Below are 23600 nucleotides of genomic sequence, written 5' to 3'. Positions count from 1 at the left end.
ACTCAGCAACACATTCCTGGACTAGATTTGAGCAAGAGCCAGACGCAGATCAGAAGCGGCAAGCCTTAGGTGAGGAAGGCTGCGGCCAACATTTGAACTGACTTGCACGTCCCAGTTGTAAACCAGTGCAACAGGTTCACTTATAAAGTCAAGTCTAAAAAGTGCTTTAACATGTTTTGTATGTTTATGATGACATTTTATTATGAAACTAGCAGAATACCCGCGCTTCGCAGCGGAGAAGTAGCGTGTTAAAGAAGTTATGAAAAAGAAAAGGAACAATTTTAAAAATAACGTAACATGATTGTTAATGTAATTGTTTTGTCATTGATATGAGTGTTGTTTTCATATATATATATATATATATATATATATATATATATATATATATATATATATATACAGTGGGATGCAAAAGTTTGGGCAACCTTGTTAATAGTCATTATTTTCCTGTATAAATCGTTGGTTGTTACGATAAAAAATGTCAGTTAAATATACCTTATAGGAGACACACACAGTGATATTTGAGAAGTGAAATGAAGTTTATTGGATTTACAGAAAGTGTGCAACAACTGTTCAAACAAAATCAGGCAGGTGCATAAATTTGGGCACCACAAAAAAGAAATGAAATCAATATTTAGTAGATCCACCTTTTGCAGAAATTACAGCCTCTAAACGCTTCCTGTAGGTTCCAATGAGAGTCTGGATTGTGGTTGAAGGTATTTTGGACCATTCCTCTTTACAAAACATCTCTAGTTCATTCAGGTTTGATGGCTTCCGAGCATGGACAGCTCTCTTTAACTCACACCACAGATTTTCAATTATATTCAGGTCTGGGGACTGAGATGGCCATTCCAGAACGTTGTACTTGTTCCTCTGCATGAATGCCTTAGTGGATTTTGAGCAGTTGTCTTGTTGAAAGATCCAGCCCCGGCGCAGCTTCAGCTTTGTCACTGATTCCTGGACATTGGTCTCCAGAATCTGCTGATACTGAGTGGAATCCATGCGTCCCTCAACTTTGACAAGATTCTCAGTCCCTGCACTGGCCACACAGCCCCACAGCATGATGGAACCACCACCATATTTTACTGTAGGTAGCAGGTGTTTTTTGGAATGCTGTGTTCTTTTTCCTCCATGCATAACGCCCCTTGTTATGCCCAAATAACTCAATTTTAGTTTCATCAGTCCACAGCACCTTATTCCAAAATGAAGCCTACTTGTCCAAATGTGCTTGAGCATACCTCAAGCGGCTCTGTTTGTGCTGGGTGGAGAAAAGGCTTCCTCTGCATCACTCTCGCATACAGCATCTCCTTGTGTAAAGTGCGCCGAATGGTTGAACGATGCACAGTGACTCCATCTGCTGCAAGATGATGTTGTAGGTCTTTGGTGCTGGTCTGTGGGTTGACTCTGACTGTTTTCACCATTCGTCACTTCTGTCTATAAGAAATCTTTCTTGGTCTGCCACTTCGAGCCTTAACTTGAACTGAGCCTGTGGTCTTCCATTTCCTCAATATGTTCCTAATTGTGGAAACAGACAGCTTAAATCTCTGGGACAGCTTTCTGTATCCTTCCCCTAAACCATGATGGTGAACAATCTTTGTCTTCAGGTCATTTGAGAGTTGTTTTGTGACCCCCATGTTGCTACTCTTCAGAGAAAATTAAAGGAGGAGGGAAACTTACAATTGACCCCCTTAAATACTTTCTCATTATAGGATTCACCTGTGTATGTACGTAGGTCAGGGGTCACTGAGCTTACCAAGCCAATTTGAGTTCCAATAATTAGTTCTAAAAGTTTTGGAATCAATAAAATGACAACAGTGCCCAAATTTATGCACCTGCCTGATTTTGTTTGAACAATTATTGCACACTTTCTGTAAATCCAATAAACTTCATTTCACTTCACAAATATCACTGTGTGTGTCTCCTATATGATATATTTAACTGACATTTTTTATCGTAACAACCAATGATTTATACAGGAAAATAATGACTATTAACAAGGTTGCCCAAACTTTTGCATCCCACTGTATATCTATCTCTATCTCTATATATATATATATATATATGTAACTATCTATATATTGTAATGAAATAAAGTCTTTTCAAAATAGAAAAAGATTTGGGGATTGTCCCCATATATTGTCGTCCAGACAAATGAAAAATATGGTGATTCAAAATGACTTTTCAGTACAAAGTGAATGGTTTATTGCAACAAAATGGCGTTTATATAGCAGATGCAATGATGGGAGAGGAAATGGTTGGCAGGAAGTGACGATTGGAGGCGGGACCACGGAACCAACGTCATCACGGGTAGGCTGAAGTAATGGAGTGTGGAACCGGAAGTGACATCATCCGATGGGAACCGGAAGTGGCGTCATTGCGACCATTTTGGAATTGAGTATGGCTATGTTTATTTTTCTTCCAGTTTTCTGTAGGCAGAAAGAGATTCAGGTAAGTACCACGTGATAAACCCTTGTCTCGTGAGATTTCACTCACCTTTAGGCTCTTTGACTGCCTCCAACTCGCACGTCTGTGACAATATCAGGCGTTCTAATTGACAATATTCTGGACATAGTAAATTCGTCATTAGATACGGGGTCTTTCCAGACTGTCTTAAGACTGCTGTAGTTAAACCCCTTCTTAAGAAACATAATCTTGACCCCTCTGCCTTTGAAAATTTTAGACCCATTTCTAACCTGCCCTTCTTAAGTAAAATTTTAGAGAAGGCAGTCATTATGCAGTTAAATGACCACCTAAATAAACATGCTATTCTTGATACTTTTCAGTCAGGCTTCAGAACAAATCACAGTACAGAAACTGCACTTGTTAAAGTAGTAAATGACTTGCGGGTAAATGCAGACAGAGGCCATTTATCTGTTCTCATCCTCTTAGATCTGAGTGCTGCATTTGACACCATTGATCATAATATTCTTAGAAATCGCCTTAGTCAATGTCTTAAATTGGTTTGAATCCTACCTGGCAGGGAGAAAATTCTTTGTGAGTTGTGGTAATCAAATCTCAAAGACACATGATATCCGATATGGTGTTCCACAAGGCTCTATCCTGGGTCCGCTGTTATTCTCAATCTATATGCTTCCGTTAGGTCAGATTATCTCAGGTTACAATGTGAGCTACCACAGCTATGCTGATGACACACAGCTGTACTTATCTATAGCACCTGATGACTCCGACTCTTTCGATACACTAACACAATGTCTTACTGGTATTTCTGAATGGATGAATAGTAATTTTCTCAAACTAAATAAAGAGAAAACTGAAATTTGGGTAATTGGCAATAATGGATTCAGCGAGGTTATCAGAAATAAACTTAATGCACTAGGATTAAAAGTTAAGACGGAAGTAAAAAATTTAGGGGTAACCGCTGACTGTAATCTGAATTTTAAATCGCATATTCATCAGACCACTAGGACAGCATTTTTTCATTTAAGAAACATAGCTAAAGTTAGACCTCTTATATCATTGAAAGATGCTGAGAAATTAATTCACGCTTTTGTTTTCAGTAGACTAGATTACTGTAACGCACTCCTCTCAGGACTACCCAAAAAAGACATAAATCATTTGCAACGAGTGCAGAATGCAGCTGCTAGAATCCTAACTGGGAAAAGAAAATCCGAACACATTTCTCCAGTTTTGATGTCACTACACTGGTTGCCTGTGTCATTCAGGATTGACTTTAAAATACTGCTTATGGTTTATAAAGCCTTAAATAATCTCGCCCATCTTATATATCGGAATGCCTGACACGTTATATTCCAAATCGTAACCTTAGATCTTCAAATGAGTGTCTCCTTATAATTCCAAAAGCTAAACTTAAAAGAAGTGGTGAGGCGGCCTTCTGCTGCTATGCACCTAAAATCTGGAATAGCCTGCCGATAGGAATTCGCCAGGCAAATACAGTGGAGCAATTTAAAACACTGCTGAAAACACATTACTTTAACATGGCCTTTTATAACTTCACTTTAACATAATCCTGATACTCTGTATGTTCAATTCTTCATAATAACTATTCATGGTGGCTCTAAAACTGCACTGACCCCTACTCTCTTCTGTTTCTTTTTCCGGTTTCTTTGGTGGCGGCCTGCCACCACCACCTACTCAAAGCATCATGATGCTCCAACAATGATGGACTGAAAGCCAGAAGTCTACGTGACCATCATCATCAGGTCCTTCCATGAAAATATGATGATTTATGTTAGGTAGAATGCCCAGAGGGGACTGGGCGGTCTCTTGGTCTGGAACCCCTACAGATTTTATTTTTTCTCCAGCTTTTGGAGTTTTTTGTTTTTCTGTCCACCCTGGCCATCGGACCTTACTCTTATTCTATGTTAATTAATGTTGACTTATGTTTATTTTTATTGTGTCTTCTATTTTTCTATTCATTTTGTAAAGCACTTTGAGCTACATTTTTTTGTATGAATATGTGCTATATAAATAAATGTTGATTGATTGATTGATTGATTGAATATACTATATATATATATATATATATATATATATATATATATACTGCTCAAAAGAATTAAAGTAACACTTTTTAATCAGAGTATAGCATAAGGTCAATGAAACATGGGATATTAATCTGGTCAGTTAAGTAGCAGAGGGGGTTGTTAATCAGTTTCAGCTGCTGTGGTGTTAATGAGATTAACAACAGATGCACTAGAGGGGCAACAATGAGATGACCCCCAAAACAGGAATGGTTTAACAGGTGGAGGCCACTGACATTTTTCCCTCCTCATCTTTTCTGACTGTTTCTTCACTAGTTTTGCATTTGGCTACAGTCAGTGTCACTACTGGTAGCATGAGGCGATACCTGGACCCTACAGAGGTTGCACAGGTAGTCCAACTTCTTCAGGATGGCACATCAATACGTGTCATTGCCAGAAGGTTTGCTGTGTCTCCCTGCACAGTCTCAAGGGCATGGAGGAGATTCTAGGAGACAAGCAGTTACTCTAGGAGAGCTGGAGAGGGCCATAGTAGGTCCATAACCCATCAGCAGGACCAGTATCTGCTCCTTTGGGCAAGAAGGAACAGGATGAGCACTGCCAGAGCCCTACAAAATGACCTCCAGCAGGCCACTGGTGTGAATGTCTCTGACCAAACAACCAAAAAGACTTCATGAGGGTAACCCAAGGGCCCCATGTCCTCTAATGGGCCCTGAGCTCACGGCCCAGCAGCATGCAGCTCGATTGGCCTTCGCCATAGAATACCAGAATTGGCAGATGCACCACTGGTGCCCTGTGCTTTTTACAGATGAGAGCAGGTTCACCCTGAGCACGTGACAGAAGTGAAAGGGTCTGGAGAAGCCATGGAGAACATTATGCTGCCTGTAACATCATTCAGCATGAGCAGTTTGGTGGTGGGTTGATGATTGTCTGGGGAGGCATATCCATTGAGGGTCACACAGACCGCTACAGGCTTGACAAAGGCACCTTGGCTGCCATTAGGTATCAGGATGAAATCCTTGGACCCATTATCAGACCCTATGCTGGTACAGTGGCTCCTGGTGCACGACAATTCCTGGCCTCATGTGGTGAGAGTATGCAGGCAGGTCCTGGAGGATGAAGGAATTGATACCATTGACTGGCCACCACACTTTCCTGACCTAAATCCAATAGAACACCTCTGGGACATTATGTTTTGGTCCATCCAATGCCACCAGGTTGCACCTCAGACTGTCCAGGAGCTCAGTGATGCCCTGGACTAGATCTGGGAGGAGATCCCCCACAACACCATCTGTCATCTCATTAGAAGCATGCACCGATGTTGTCAGGCATGTATACAAGAACACAGGGGCCATACAAAGTCCTGCGTACAATTTTGAGTTGCTGCAATTAAATTTTGGCAAAATGGACTAGCCTGCCACATAATTTTTCACTCTGATTTTTGGGGCGCCTTTGAATTCAGGGCTCTGTGGGTTGATCATTTTCATTTCCATCAAACGATGTGGCATCCTTTCGCTCCTAACACATTACCCAGTCTATATCAGTATAGATATCCAGGAAGATTTCTTTTCCCATTGAGATCTGATGTGTTTTCAAATTGTTCCTTAATTTTTTGAGCAGTTTATATATATAAATATATATATATATATATATATATATATAGCAAAATACCCGCTTTGCAGCGAGAAGTAAAAAGAAAAGGAAACATTTTAATAATAACGTAACATGATTGACAATGTAATTGTTTTGTCATTGTCATGAGTGTTGCTGGCATATACTGTGTATATATATATATATATATATATATATATGCACATACATGTGTACATATATACACACACACACATATACTATGGGGTGCCAAACAGGCAAATACATTGATTTTGTGAAGTCGGCGTCAGAATATATAAAGTCAAAACTTGAATATATAATGTCATTCCCGAATATATAAAGTCAGCGTCGGTATATGTAAAGTCAAACTTGTTTCTGAATATATAAAGTCAAAAGTTGAATATATAAAGTCCGCGCTGGAATATATAAAGTCAAAACCTGAATATATAAAGTCAGCATCGGAATTAATAAAGTCATTCCTGATTATATAAAGTCAACATCGGAGTATATAAACTCACTCCTGAATATATAAAGTGAAAGTCAAAATCTATTGATTGAAACGACTCTGAACTGAACTAAGTTAACAAAAACGTATTCAGAAAAATAAATAAAAAAAACACTGTTCGGTTAATGTTTTGGAAATGATGCATGTGCCCTGCCCAGGATTGGTGTCTGCCTTGCGCCCAGTGTTGGCTGGGATTGGCTCCAGCAGACTCCCGTGACCCTGTGGTTGGATCCAACGTTTTTATATACTCAGGTTTTTACTTTATATATTTGGGAATGACTTTATATATTCAAGTTGTGACTTTATATATTCCAGCGCTGACTTTATATATTCAAGTTTTGACTTTATATATTTAGAAACAAGTTTTGACTTTATATATTCAAGTTTTGACTTTATTTTTTCCGACAGTGACTTTATATAATCAAGTTTTGACTTTATATATTCAGGAATGACTTTATATATACAAGTTTTGACTTTATATAGTTAAATTTAGTCATCATTACATAACTTATTCTTTATCATAGAAATTTAAAGACTGAATTCAACTTCCATTTCTAACAAAGATATTTCTGTCGACTAAATAGAACCTACTTATATCCAAATTCGAGCTATTGAGCTGTCGTCTGCCTGCCTGAATAAGTCACCCTCGCTTCGCTCTTACTTTTTTACCGTTCATTTAATCATGGGTAGTGGCGGAAAAATTATAAAATGGAAGGAGGATCACACTAAGTATGGCTTTACCAAAACAATTATTGATGGCGAATCGATTATTCATAAAGCTTCAATTGGTGATCTGTTTTTCTGTGTTAACCTCATATTTTTTCATACTTCTCAAACCAAGGGGGTGCGAGGGTAAAATGAATCGGGAAGCGCTGATCAATGTAATCGGTGTACCAGGAAATCATGCATTGACAGAAGTTCCCCTTTGTTTGTAATGCAAAGTGTGATTAAATGCGTGATTTTTTAACGCGTTATGGAGCACATGCATCGAAGCTTCTCAGCTGTGCTTGTGCTAAGAAAAGGAAACATTTTAAAAATAACATAACACGATTGTCAATGTAACCTTTTGTAAGTAGTGCCTGGAGGATTCAGTGTGGAGAAACTGTAGAGACAGCGTGTGTATTAATTTGTGGATTTTTCTGTGAGTATTTGGTGGCAGCCTCACAAAGTCGCTTCTGTAACACTGCGTTAGGTGCGGAGCTCAGCTCAGAGCGAAATGAGGTGAATGGGAGGGGAGATGATGACGTGACTCCCCCACAAACACAGTCTCTCGGAATTTGCATAAGCACAGCTCTTCACTTGCAATTTTAACTTAGTTACAAAGTGATCAAAACTCTCGTTTATATCCTGCGTCCTCTCATTAAACTTGTATCCCGCATTACCCGTGAGCATGACAAACACCAGCGGCAGCCTGTCTATGAACTTAATTTAAACTTTAGGTTTACACCGTGCTTTGTTTCCGAAGTAGCAGCACTCATGAATATGGTTGTATATATCAGTCGCTCGCTTCTTATTGTTTCGCTGCCTTCTCAATTATATAATACATGTTTTCTTCAGCGCTTTTTGGAGCTCTTCCTGGTTTTCTACGTACTGCGTTTACAGTCAGTTCACGTGAGTATGTGGGAGGCGTGATAATGTCACATGAAACTCCGCCCCCCCCACGGCTTTCGAGCTCAACTCCATTACAGTATATGGAGAAAAATAGCTTCCAGTTATGACCATTACGCGTAGAATTTCGAAATGAAACCTGCCCAACTTTTGTAAGGAAGCTGTAAGGAATGGGCCTGTCAAATTTCAGCCTTCCACCCACACGGGAAGTTGGAGAATTAGTAATGAGTCAGTGAGTGAGTGAGTCAGTCAGTGAGTGAGTGCGGGCTTTGCCTTTTATTAGTATAGATATAAACTTCAGCCAAGAAAAATATTTTTTAAATTATTCACACAGTCAAATATTCATTTTCAAGGGCTCAGATGCTTTCTGCTCTTCATATCAGCCAATTAAATCCATTCCGTTATTATAGATACCTGCAATGTTTTTCTTCATCGCTAAATAAAATTTATTCTAAATCTAGAAAGGCAAGAATAGGATTGGGTAGTTTTGATGAAGGATAAATGGCGCCTGATGTCAAGAACTGGAGTTTTCTTTGGAGTAATTTTCAAAAGTTACCATTTCTCAGAAGAGCACAAGGCAAACTAGCCATCTACTGTAAAGGTCATTAGCAGGCACCACACTGAATGGGCAGAGGGAACTCTTGTTAACAAGAGGAGAACATGGCGACTTCACACACAAAAGGGTCCTAGACATCATTGATCAGTAATAGTAATAAGAGTATTGTCAAATGTACTGAGTAAACCTTTAACTTAAGCAGAAAGAGGTGGTTAAACAGTTTCAGGTCACTGAAAGGAATCATAACTAGATAACTTAAAATTTAAAAAAGGGTCTTATCTAATGCCTTACACTATTGTAATTTAGTCATCCAGAGTTATTTTACTGTAAAGAATATTTTTACCCTCTATTTATTAATTTAAACCATGGCTGACAATTTGGAGTTTTGGTTAGTGCTGTGGCCCTGTGGACCCAGCAAATCAGTTCAAATCCCACACCTCTTCATTGTCTGTGTGGAGTCTCCATATATTCAGAGTATCGCTGCAGGCATTTTTCTTTCCATATCGCTAAAGATATTCTTGTCACATTGATGGACTCTAAATTGGCACAAAGACTGTTTATGAATGGACTCAGTGATGGTCTGGCACTCTGTCCGAGGTTCTTAGCCTCCTTGAACCCAACTGCTGCTGGAATACGCTCTGGTTCTGTTATTAAGGCAGATGAGTGGCTCTGAGGCCAGGGATTTGCAGAAGGTTGTCGGTTAGAATACGTAAATGCCAGAAGTGATTCCACTCTGTTGGGCCCTTGAGCAAGGCCCTTATCCTGCAAGTGCTCAGTACTGGGGGTTGGTGGCAGGATTAACACTCCAGCCGTTATTAAAAAGCTCACACTGTTCCAGTGTGGTGCTGAGGTGTCACCCGTTGCACGGCTGCTCTTGGGTCTCAAGTTGGGATCCTAGGGTGGTTCGTTGTGTGGTGGATTTAGCAATGCGCTGTATCAGTGAAAGCTCCCCACCACTCCTCTGATAATAAAACTGGATTTAGTGGGATGGACACTTTGTAAGGGAAAAACTCACCTTCTGAGTGTTTCAGCTTGTGTCTGCCTGTTAAACAAGCTCAACCTGACTTCATTTGTACAAGTACATTACATTAAAGAGGAGACATTTCATTTTGTTCTTTGATAATAAATGACATATGAAAAGTTATTACCTCAGAATTTTAATCTATTTAATAATTTTGGGACCTTTAGATAATACGCAAGAGACAGGTGTGTTTAGATGAAGCATTATCATGCGTGGTACAGTCAGGGGTTATAATTTTGTTAAATTTGTTCTTTTAGGATGTAATTGTAAAGTTTTGTAGTTATTACTAGTATGGACTGGTTGGTATGTTTTTTCCTTTTTTTTTTACTACATTTCTATCACAATTGTCATTTGAAACTTTTGTCAGTTTTTTTTTTATTGATGGAAAATAAATAAAAATTTCATCACAAAAAAGAGAGAGATGTGTTTAAAGACCATACCATTTTATATGTTCTCTGATTGGTGTAAATACAATGCTTTGTTGACTATGTGATATAAATGAACCTCACTGATAAATGAAGCACTTCTGTTAAGAATAATCAGTCTTGCCACAGAGGTTCCACCAGTCTGGTGTAATAAAGGACGCCCGTCTTTGGGTTAATTTGTAATACAATTTTCCCTAACAGACTGATATGTTTATACAAAATAGTTAAAGCACAGAAATAAATGCAACAAAATGCAAATCAAAATGCCTCAGACAGTGCTCCTCAACCTTTTCTCACCTACGACACACCAAAATTCTTCCTAGAATTACGCGGCACGTCAAAAGCTAAAATATATAGCAGTGGTAGCTAGGGCGGGGGGCGGTCCGCTCCGAGCGCCAGATATTTAGGGGCATCCAAACTACGGTAGTTTCCTTTTTTTTTTTGTTCCTTGAGGAGGCGCAAAAAAAAATTTCTTTCAGCTTTGGGGCGTCAAATTTTTCACCGCCCGGGCAACATGATCTCCAGCTACACCACTGATATATAGATATTAATTTAATACACAAATTTTACAATAAATTTTCATTTTTTATTATAAGCATACATTTATTATAAGTATACATACATAAAAACTTTGCTCACATGAGTATGTCGTAGAAAATGGAAGTAGTGTTAGGATGGCCTTCTCGGAAATGCGAGGATATTCTTTCTTAACGGAAATCCAGAAAACATTTAATGGAACTTCGGCAAAATGAAGTTTGAACGTTCCGTCATTACTTAATTCTATAAATTCCTCTCGAATTTGCAGTGACAGTGCTTCCGTAGAATTTATTGCATTGGTTGCAAAAGGATTTCGAATCCTATCGTATTGTTCCGTATTAATATGATAAAAATAGTGATCAAATTTCTGCTGAAGCATACTTAAATGTTGTTGGGCCAAATCCACAATTAATTGCTTGTTTTCAATCGTACTATGGTTGGTCCTTTGGTACATTTCTAAACATCATTTTTGCAACTCTTCCTGCCAAAGTTCGAGTTTTTTTTTGAACCCCTGTAATTTATCGGAGCACATCAATATATTCTCATTCCACCTTGCATTTTTTTATTAAGTTCATTCAGATCCTCGAATATATCAGCCATGTATGCAAGTTTGGCTATCCAGTAATCATCATCGAGGCGCTGGTATAGTTCGGGCATATTTTGATCTAAAAGAATCTCACGCACCTCGTAGCGAAGCTCAAACAATCTAGCCAAAACTTTGCCTCGGGATAGCCAATGAACTTCAGTATAAAACAATAAGGATTCATATTCAGCTCCCATTTCTGCACAGAGTATTCCAAAGATTCACGAATTTAGGGCTCTCGATTTAATTATGTTTATGATTTTAATGCATTTATTCATCGTGTTCAAATGTTCCTCTGCCAAATTCTTGACCATCAATGCTTCTCAATGTATGCAGCAGTGTGTAATTTGTATTATCGGATTTTTTTGTTTTACACAAAAGACAAAACCTTTTTTTACTACCCGTCATTGTCGCAGCACCATCCGTGCAAATAGCAATGCAATTGCTCCATTCAATATTTTATATTTTGAAGAAATCATCTGTTACTCGGAAAATTTCTTCACCAGTAGTTCGCTCTGGAACCTCCTTACAAAATAAATAATGTTCTTTAATAAAGTCCTCGCCAACGAAACGTACAATAGCTATCAGTTGTGTTTTATTTTTAATACTGGTTAATTCGTCGATTTGAAGCGCAAATTTTTCAGCCAATATCAGTTTTCTAAAATATCTAAAATAAAAGTTCCTAAAATATCACTTGACATGTCGCGTATACGTCTTTTAACAGCATCGGCAGACAACGAAACTTTATTGACTTCCTTAACTTCATTGGGCCCAAGCATAATTCGAACAATTTCCATGCATGCTGGTTTAATAAGTGTTTCACCGATAGTATGTGGTCTTTTCTGACGTGCAATTAATTTTGCAACATGGTAGCTAGCTTCTAAGGCTTTTTCAGAAACCAAAAAGGCCGATTTCATAAATTGCTTATGTTTTTGATTTTGTTCTAAACACCTCTGAAAATATTGTTTGTCTTTTTTGGCTTAACTGGGATGGTTTGAATTTAGATGGCGATTTAGTTTACTGGGTGCCATTGCCTCGTTTGATAGCTGATCGCCGCAAATGATGCATTGTGGCTTTGGAGCCATTTCGTCACCACACCACGAGAATCCATATCGAATGTAGTCTTCGTTGTACTTCCTTTTCACAATCTTCTTTGTTTTTTTTGCAACACTTGTGCTGGGTTCTTCATCATCTGTACGTGAAGACGAATCTTTTCCACGTAAAAATTTATCCATATTTAAAGGGGTATAAAACTAAATATGAATCACACGAAGAACGTTAACCATACACAATTCAGCAACACAACTAATAGTAATGAATGATAACTACTGTCGCAAGACGAGTGAATGCGATGTAGCACGATTAATACGTCGGCTTGAATTGAATCTAGGTGAGGGCAAGGAGCACTTTGCCTATGAAAGCATACTACGCAGTTGTCTGGCGACTACGTAGGGCCTACATCGTAGGCGCCAGGCGCTGGGATTTATTATTTCAGAGAAATGACACATAAAATTATGAAACCTTTAAAAGGCTATTTACGTGAATATTTCATTGCACGTATTCTCGTTATTCTGTTTCTAAGGAGGACCGTTGAAATATTATTTAGTTAGAAGATTGTCTTATTTGACCGCGTCACACCTGTATTGGCTCAAAGCACACCAGTGTGCCGTGGCACACCGGTTGCGGAGCACTGGCCTAAGATAAAAATGAAACACATTCCCTTATCAATCCAGTACAGCAGACTAGCAAATCAAAATCAGCCACCACCTCAGGCTCCCCTGATACTTTTAACAGGATGACCCCCTCTGTTAGGCAATTCAGCTAAAATAGTCTTTTTGATTATAAACTTTTGTATTTTTATTAGCGCAATTTTAAGTCAGCAGTGTGGTCAAGTGGCTATGGTGTGGAATATTAAAACCTCAAGGTTGCTGGTTCATACCTCAACTTCAGTTCACTGTATGACCCCATGCAAGTCACTTAACTTGCCATTGTTCCAACTGTAAAGAAAAAACATGTATAACAATTGTACCTTACCACCATAATTTTAAAAGCATTGGAATTACGATTCAGTGTCGACATAAAATGAATGTTTTACACTTAATGAACTGTAAAATGCATCTGTTATTTATTTAATTCTATATAACAAGACCTTAACAAAGGCTTCTTTCGGTCTTCATAAAACTTATAAAACATCAGTAGATAGCGTATTCATCTCTGTGCTGTGTCACATAATATAAACCTCTGATGTGCTGGTAAAATTTGTTCTGAATATGAAGAATTCAGATGTCTTATACTGAAGTATGTAACATCAAGAGAAAAATGTCTCAATTAAGCCACATCTGACTTTTAGTAAGTCACATTGCTTAGAAATGGTAAGCCACTTTACTGAGGCTTGGTAAGTGTTAGTAACACCAACAGAAGCCTTTGTTAAGGTCTTATTAGAGAAGAGTAAATGAGTAATAAACTCATTTTTATAGTACCTACCCTAAAGTATTACCAGTGTATAAGGGTTATTTTTCACACAAAAATAATTTTGGCCATCACTAAAGACATTCCTTTTGTGAAATAAATTGCAAATCCACAAAATGGGCCTGATTCCTGGAAATAAAATAGCAGGTGACAAAGGCTGGACAATTGGGGGCCCAGGAGATGAATATGTAAGTCACAAACCACACAGGGCCAGAATCCATTCAGACACTCAGAACCAGCATCACCAAATCCTAAATGGTATCCAAAATCAAGGTCGTGATGACAAGCAATATGTTGAAGTCCCAAGTCAAAGTTTAAAAAATAAAGCACGATAGAAGCCTTTACAGTACCATGTCAATCAGATTATTGCTGTTGTTGTAATAAGGTGAAGTAGCTAATAAAATATTATAGTTGGTGTAGGCTGCATTTAAAGCCATTCATACTTTACTGGAGTAAATGTGCAGCTTCATATGGAATATTATATTATATTATATTATATTATATTATATTATATTATATTATATTATATTATATTATATTATATTATAACAGCTCTAATTAAGTCATACATTCTGCAAGCCATTTCATTTTTTGTGGAGTGGATAACACATGGTTATCATGATACTAAATATAGGAACAGAGAAATTTATAAAATAATAATTATGTATTTATGAACTGCAATGAAAATTTTAGACTTCCAGCTAAATAATTGTGATGTTGCAAGTCAGACATGAAAGCTATTAAAGAACAATGCAGGATAGACAGAGACAGCAGCAGTTCTGATTTCTTAATGGACAATGACAATGTAATCAATTTAAATAACACAATACATAACACAGCAATGGAAAATTGAAAGGGAATCAAGAGATGTTATTATGCTTCAAGACTTTAATAACAATAAAAACAAATGAAAAATAAAAATAAATAGTATGTCTAAAGACAGGGTAAATGTTTTAAATGATTTGACAACATGCTGCTGATAGGTGGCAAATCTGACTGAAGCATTGAGCACAGACACAGTTACTTAATGTTGGCCCATTTACAGTGTCCTGTTTATATAACATGCATCCAGGGAAAATAGGAAGAAAATGACAAAACTCACAAAAGTGTGCATATTTAACCATCCAATAATCCAGTGCTTCTATTTTCCTGTTTTCTGATTAGATAATGCAGCTGGCTTATGTACTTCTAAGTTTTTTAGCTTTTACTTTTGTTTTCAGTTTCAGCAGCATTACTAACAGAAATCTGAGGAAGGCATACATCATTTCCACTGCAGTGGCATACTAATTGCCTATTTTGAATTTAATTTTCCACATGCAAGTTTTTATTTTGAATAATTCCAATTTTGTATATGATATCCACATTCAGTGTTTTCTAAATATGTTCTTATATTCTTACTCATAAAATTTTGTTTTAACAAGTAAATTGGTTTATAAATAAAAATTGAACCTGACATTTTAAACATGTTGGCCAGTTTTGTACTTGCTTAAGAGATTTGCCTACCTTTGGGTTTAAGATGACGATCTATCTGTTCATCTATCTATCTGCACCTCTGCTTAACTCCATTGGAATGTGTAGGTGGTGGCTGGTGAGTCCCAGGAAGTACCCTGGCTATGATTGACCAATGGAGTTGGGGAAAGAGAGTGCAACCTAGTTTCACAAGTGTGCAAAGGAGACAGCTTAAGGGCTCTAGTAATGATAATTCCCTGTCATTCCACGGGTTGCCACTGTGTACTAACGTTTCTTCCCTTCCTTTTCTGCAGAACAGAAGACTGACAGATTTATCTTTAAGGACATTGTGGAAAAATAATAAACAGTTTGATCAATCTGGTGTATGTGACAAAAGCCATGCAGACCCTGTCTTGTCCATAGTGCACATGACAAGTGCAACTTCTTGTTTCTCCTAACGAACAAAAAACCACAAGTGACCAACTGATGAACTTAAAGGATGTGGTAAATGCTGATCCAAGCAATATGTTGTAAGATGTAATGGTTTGAAATTCTTGTGCAACTAAAGTCATAAGACAAAGGCCCTATAAAAAATTTGGGACACCAACCCCTCGAGGCAGATGAAGGGCAGGTGTCCTAGGACTGTGCTTCTCTGTCATTTTTCCTTTGCCTGGTGTGTATTAATAAAAGATTTTTTTATTAACTTTAATTATATCTCTCTGTCTTCAGTCACAAGAAACAACACTATAGAAAAAGTGTCTACAGACGTGGGGCAGGAGACGGCCGGCTGACTCCTCGAGCGGGAAGACCTCAGAGATCTGTCTTCTTGAAGCAGACTGCCGCTACTGTGTACACCGGCAGCAGAGTAAGCAGCTCCGATAAAAGTTAGGACTGCCCTGTCCTGAGACGGCTCCTGCGTGAGGAGTCCCCGGTCTCCTTCTGGTACAACCACTGTGACTGAGAAGGATTTCCTGACAGAGCTGACTAACACCCAGGCTGGGGTAAGTACCGTCGGGGGTTTCCGTAAATGATAGGCTGGAGGAGGGCTTGCTGTGGAATATAAAAAGTGACTGGGAATAGTAAACGGAAAAGAAATACCTTGTTTTAAGTCACTGCTATTGGGAAAGATTGAATAGTACACTACCCTCCGGGAATTATAAAAAGGGGGAGTTACAACGGGATCTGGTGCGTGGCACACCCCTAAAGCCCGAATAACTCCATTGGATGGAGGATAGAGAATGGAATAGAAGAATAACAGTTTAATAAAACAAGGGGAATAATAAACAAGTACGTACTGGAAATAAATATTTGCTTTCGCCGTGCACTGTGACAGTAACGAAGGAAAGTTATGGTATTCCACTTCTGGGAATATTAAGGGGAACGCTAAACGGTCAAGTGGCGCCCAGAAAAACTAATAGTTCATTGAAGACAGAAGTGAGAATAGGACACGATGAGGGAATAAATCTGTCACAGCAATCGGGAGATAAAAGCAAGGGAAAAATAGGAACACATAACAGCAAGCCTGCCAAACAGTGTCGCGAGGGTTCAAAGTCTTTAATGCTAGAAGGATTATTTTCGGGGGATCAACAGACGCCGAGAAAAAATGGGTCTCCTAGAAAATTAATAGAGAAAAAGACGGGGTTAGATTTTAAGAAGGCGTGTAAGAAGTGGAATAAGCAAAGCGGAGGGCGTTGGCCGTTGGAAGGGACAGGAGACGCAAGTGAAATTCAGGAAATTAGAAAAATCTTATGCAGAAATACACAAGGATGTTGTAATGGTGGGCCGTATCGAATGGACATGTTTGATCAGTGGGAATTAGTTATTAAGGATGGACTTTAGAGGCAATGCAGAAACAGAACGAGGTATTGAGAGCTAATGAGGGAAAGGTCCGGAAGGAGAAGGACGAGCTTTTATTAGCCCTTCAAAAAAGGCCACTCAATCAGGATCCCTTACAACTAAGAAAAAGAAACAGGGTCCAGGGGATCCGCTGTACCCAGTCATTTGTCTCTGTACCAAGCTCCACCACCCACCCCAACACATCCCCTAAATGCCCAAATTCCTGATGAACAATCTGGAGCAGCATTCTTCGATGAACAATATCATTACGATCCCTCTCGACCCGAGGAAGACGAGGGGTCAGACAAGAAAGATCAAAAGCCCCACCTGACCCAAACTCAAAACCAGACTTACTTCCGCCGTTCGCCCATTGCCCGACATACCCGCAGTCATGACCCTTCTTCCGCTTCGGCCCCCCCAACCTCTTCACTATTTGCCCCTGTCTTTACTTCTTCTCCCAAACCTGCAGGTCTGACCTATTCCTTCCCGTTAATGGAAGTTCCAAACCCTCGTCATGACCCGTCCCAGCCAGCTAGCCCCCAGAACCCCACCACTGTAATGATACACCGCACTTGGGACATAACAGAATTGAAGGATGTAGTGGCAGAACTGTATGATCCTAAAGTGAAAGGTGGGGACAAGTTCATTGAACAACTCGACCAGCTTGATGTTATGTACAAGCCAAATGCAGCTGAATGGACTCAAGTTTTACGCCGCAAATTGGGTTCCACCTGGGCATCCGTTAACCATGGGACATAATGGGGTTAATTGGACCTTGACAGAGACTCTGCATCGAGGAACGGGATAGGGCGGAGAGGTTGATTTTCAGACACAATGGGGAGGACTCAAGGATAATATAAAACAAAAAATTAAGAAGGGAACAGACTGGTCTTTAATTTCAGCAGCAAAACAAAGGAAAGATGAGACAGTCGATGAATGGGGGTTGCACATACAGGATCTAATGGCCACTCACTCTGGCATAGAACGAAGCGAGGATCGCTTAAGGGCGGCTGTTCCTCCTTTCGTATCAGGGCTGCGACCTGACATACAGTCCAAGGTCCGAATCTCCTGCATTGGATGGGAGTCTGCCGCTTTTGAGGAAGTCAAGCGACATGCAGAACACGCTGAACGACAGACGAAGCAAAAAGAGTCTGACACACAAACTAAACTTATTGCCGCTCAGCTAAACTACTACACTGCAGGACCTCAATCCAGAGGACGTGGATTCGATCCCCGTACCCGGGGCCATGCAAGAGGTAGAGGACGTGGATTCTCTCCGATTCGGACCACAGACTCCGACAATTCCCCTGCACATCAGTCAGGTGGCCCTCCTTACCGATGTTACTAATGCGGAGAGACTGGGCATTTCCAGAGAGAATGCCCCCAGCGCCAACAACTCCCTCTTCCTCCACCTCCTCCCCTTTTTCCTGATTCACCGGACCAGCAGTACTGGACATAGGACAGCGCAGGGACCCCCAGCCATTCTTTTCAATTACCATTATTGACTCATAACTCTGAAACTGATCCATTACTGACTTTATTCATAAATGGCACCGAAACTGCCTTCCTTGTGGACACCGGGACCACCTGCTCCACTCTCTCTTTGGCTACGGTCCCTGCCTCGAACAAAACTGTCACTGTCCTTACAGCCTCTGGAAAACCCCATGTTCTCAGAGTCTCGAAACCACTTCAGGTTCAACAACGATCAGGAGGCTCTTCTTTGTCACATCAATTCCTGATTAATCAACTCTGCCCTGTCAATTTACTGGGATGAGATCTTATGACAAAACTTTCTCTTTCAATCTCCATGACTAATCAAGGATTCTTCTGCTCCACCCCAAAACTAATGTCCCAAATTGCCCATCGCCCAGACCCCTCTTTTGCAGCATGGACTTTAAATGTTTCCCTACACACCATCCTTCTTAAACCCCTTCACTCCTTTCCCTCCTGCTTGTTTCCCAATCTCCAAGCCCCTGACACCCTACATTGCACTGCTCAATATTTCCCTGCAGAAGTAGACACCCCCTGGCTGGAGTCTTTTCTTTCTTCAGGCACCTGCCCCGAAACCCTTCACATTCCTTGTATTTTTATTTCATCCAAAAGCTGCTGCACCGTATCTCTTACATATTCACAGAGTATCTTTTATCTCGAGGGTCAGTGCCTCATATTTCTTTAGCTAAATCAAGCACTGTACATTGGGCGGAAATCGGACCATGGGTAGAACAATGTCTTAATAGAACAGACTGGTTACATGTTGCCCCAGGTATTTTCGATACCTCAGACCATTTGATAACTAAAGTTGTGCTCCAAACTGATTTTTTAGTGCATCGTGCATTGTGCCGCACTTCCTTTTCTGTTTTTTCATTGCAAACTACTTCCCCTTCTTGGCTCTCTATGCTTCCTGATTCACTGTGGGCCCAGGGAAAGAATGATTATGGAAGGATAGCCTATTGTGAGCCTCTGGTGGTCTACCCGAAATCTTCCTTCCGCCCGCACCGTGCTCAGTATCCTCTGTCTCCCGAAGCAGAGGCTGGCATCTCCGCCGTACATTCTGATCTTGTGAAACGCGGTGCGATTATTCCGATTAGATATTCCCCCGTCAATTCCCCTATTTTACCTGTAAGAAAGGCTGACGGTTCATGGCGCTTTGTTCAAGACTTACGACAAGTGAATTCTGCAATCTTTCCTAGGGCCCCTATTGTTCCTAATCCTTCCACTATTCTTTTTGCAATCCCTCCCTCTGGTCGCTACTTTTCCGTGATTGATTTAGCCAATGCTTTCTTTTCTGTCCCTATACACCCTGATTCTCAATTTTGGTTTGCTTTTACTTTCCAAAACCGCCGTTGGACATGGACTGTCATGCCTCAGGGATATACTGAAGCCCCTTGTGTGTATGGACAAGCGCTTGCTCAAAGTTTAGAAGGGTTCTGGCCAGACCAAGGTAGTACATTAATACAATATGTAGATGATATTATGTTATGCAGTACTACAGAAGACGATTGTGAGCAGGACACTAAAAAATTACTACTATTCCTGGGAGAAAATGGACATAAAGTTTCAAAGGCTAAACTGCAATTAATTCAAACGACTGTAAAATATCTAGGTCATGACATTACAAATGGAACAAGAGCTCTTTCTAGCGATCGCATTAACACCATTCAAAATCTTCCTAGACCTGTCACAAAACAACAGGTTATGTCTGTTTTGGGCATTCTAGGTTACTGCCGCAATGGATTTTGAATTTCACTGAAAGAGCACAGCCATTACAAAATCTAGCAAACACCCCTGACCTTCCTCTTTCTGGTCAAGTGCAATGGGACGAGCAGGCACTATCCTCGGCTCCTGCGTTAGGCTTACCAGATTTCTCACGTCCATTCACTCTGTTTGTGGACGAAAAGGGGGGATATATGAATGCAGTTGTAACACAGTTACATGGGGATAAACAAAGGCCAATAGCATATGTTTCGAAAAAATTGGATCCAGTGGCTGCAGCACTTCCGCCTTGCCTTAGGGCTGTGGCTGCCACAACAGAAGCTGTGCTAGCCAGTACAGATATAGTGCTAATGAGGCCCCTAACAGTAAAGGTGCCTCACACTGTACATTCCATTTTAGTACAGGCTAAGACCTCACATCTCACTACTGCTAGGGCAATACACTATCAGAATGTACTCTGTACTCTGGCAAACGTCACGATTGAAAGATGCTCCACTTTAAATCCAGCCACCCTTTTGCCAACAGATAAAGAAGGCGAACCGCATAATTGCCATAAAGAAATAGCAAAGGTTGTAAAGCCTCGAGTAGATCTACAGGAAACACCTTTAGAAACTGGAGAAAATATTTTTGTTGACGGATGTTCTTTGCGATTGGAAAACGGAACAACCTCAACTAGTTACGCAGTGGTCCAAGGGGACCGCCTGCTGGAAGCAAATCGAATTTCATCAAGTTTGAGTGCACAAGCAGCTGAACTAATAGCGCTCACTTGAGCATGCCAGCTGTCTGAAGGAAAAATCATAACAATTTATACAGATTCTAGATATGCCTTTGGAGTCTGCCATGATCATGGGGCATTATGGAAATTGAGGGGATTCAAGACCAGTACTGGCAAGCCCATCCAACATCAAAAGCTAATCGAATCCCTTTTAGAAGCCATAACCAAACCATCAAAGCTAGCTATTGTTAAATGTCAAGCTCACACAGGAAAGCAGGATCCTGTCAGCAAAGGAAATGAATTAGCAGACTACTTTTCTAAAAAGGCTGCACACAGTAACACACCAATCTCTTTATTCCAACAGAGAAATGACCAGGACCCTGATAATCAAATTATTTCTTTACAGAGTGCAGCCACGGACATCGAAAAGAAAAAATGGTCCAAAGAAGGGTCCCTTTCTGATGGAGTCTGGACTCATAAGCAAACTAACAAACCTTTTCTCCCAAAGGCTTCTTTTCCAGGTATGGCAAAAATAGCCCATGGCCTCGACCATGCTGGGAAAGATGCCATGGTCCGGGATGTTGAAAAACATTGGGAAGCTGTAGGCTTCTCTACATATGCAGAGCAATTCTGTAGATGCTGTGCATTATGTCAAAGGTTTAATGTAGGAAAAGGCAAACATGAGTCCATAATACCTCAGATCACCATCAATAAAAATGTCGATTGGATCAATTATTTGTATTATAACCAACAACGATTCCTCAACTTCACAAAAGGTGCCATTGAAGGAATTCATGAGCAGTTGGATCGTACCTCTCTAATGACCTGGCAGAACAGGTTGGCCCTAGATATGCTTTTAGCAGAGAAAGGTGGTGTCTGTGCAATGTTTGGAGACACTTGCTGGAAGTTGCTGCACCTACATTCCCAATAATACTGCTCCTGATGGCGCTATCACTCGTGCATTAGCCGGCCTTACTGCCCTTTCTAATGAACTTGACACTAACTCTGGCATCCCTAACCCTTGGGATCAGTGGTTTACGTCCACTTTCGGGTCCTGGGGCCAATATCTAAAGTCAGTATTTATTTCTTTGGCAGTAGTGTTCATTGTTCTTCTCCTTGTTGGCTGCTGCATTATTCCTCTTATTCGCTATATAATATCCAAATATTTCACTGCTTCTATGGCCAAGGCCTATATGCTACACAAGAAACGTATACTCCAATTTGCTTCTTCAGTTTTCTCATCCCCTTCCCTCTCTCCTCCTCCTTCCCCACTTTTTACATCTGCCGTCTAACTTTTCTTTATTCCTTGTCATACCCAGATTGTTCAAAAGGGGGGAATGTGGAAAAATAATAAACAGTTTGATCAATCTGGTGTACGTGACAAAAGCCATGCAGACCCTGTCTTGTCCATAGTGCACATGACAAGTGCAACTTCTTGTTTCTCCTAACGAACAAAAAACTACAAGTGACCAACTGATGAATTTAAAGGATGTGGTAAATGCTGATCCAAGCAAAATGTTGTAAGATGTAATGGTTTGAAATTTTTGTGCAACTAAAGTCATAAGACAAAGGCCCTATAAAAAATTTGGGACACCGACCCCTCGAGGCAGATGAAGGGCAGGTGTCCTAGGACTGTGCTTCTCTGTCATTTTACCTTTGCCTGGTGTGTATTAATAAAAGATTTTTTACTAACTTTAATTATATCTCTCTGTCTTCAGTCACAAGAAATGACACTATAGAAAAAGTGTCAACAACATCAATTCAGGTGTCCGGCCATCTGGACCCTTCTCTTCTGCCTGGATGTACTCGAAAACGAAGACATCACCATCTTTAGTCAATCTCTGTTAAGACTCACATCTGAACAGACGTTTTTCAACATCATTTTTTTCCCATTTGCTTATATGGGGTTTGCCATTTGGTATTCCAACACTTTACGTGTCTCTGTTTTCTCCCTCTCACACTAGTCATTCTTCTCTATATGTTTTAGTGCTACTATGTCTTTTTTGTAATAAGGAGCCCAAAACTGCACACAGTATGTTGTACTGCTGCTACCCAGACTGTCCAGTAAAGACAAGTCAAACTAGACATCTCCGTGCCCAGATTGAATGTTTCCTGATAAGTAATCCTCTCCAGTAGTGTGTGTTAGCAATTTACTCTAAATTGGGCCTGTAAGAGTGAGCTGCATTTTAAAGGACTAGGAGCCTGTCCGACATTGGTTTCTACTTTGCACCATTAGTTTTTTGCAGCCCTCCTCAAAGATAAAGCAGGTTGAGAAAACTGATGTATGAACAGGCTTCTAACATGATTTTAGTAATAATGTTGGTCAAGCAGGGAATTTAACAAGATTTAATAATGTAAGCATCAGCTGGCAACACTGAAAGAAAACAAAATGAAATAGGGCAGCCATTTTTTTCTTCCTCTTCTGCAAAACAGAAGATTGACAGCTTTAACATTGGGGCATCAATTCCAGTGTTGTTCTATCTGGACCCACCTCTTCCACTTGGAAATACTCAAAACTGAAGACATCATCATCATCTTTAGGCAGTCTCTTTTAAGACTCTCATCTAAAAAGACATTATCAACATAATTTATATCATCTATTCTAACACATA

The 23600-nt window shown here is 39.9% G+C and overlaps 1 protein-coding gene across 2 annotated transcripts in view; it reads right to left on the bottom strand.

The window, feature by feature from the left end:
* Positions 1–23600, bottom strand: part of mid2 (midline 2) — an 846826-nt gene that overhangs the window by 431540 nt on the left and 391686 nt on the right. The gene's annotated exons all lie outside the window — the stretch shown is intronic.

The sequence above is a fragment of the Polypterus senegalus genome, chromosome 10 (genome assembly GCF_016835505.1).
Source record: "Polypterus senegalus isolate Bchr_013 chromosome 10, ASM1683550v1, whole genome shotgun sequence".
NCBI classification, from domain to species: domain Eukaryota; kingdom Metazoa; phylum Chordata; class Cladistia; order Polypteriformes; family Polypteridae; genus Polypterus; species Polypterus senegalus.
Note: the sequence above shows the minus strand (reverse complement) of the source record. Positions and strands in the feature narration are given on the sequence as shown.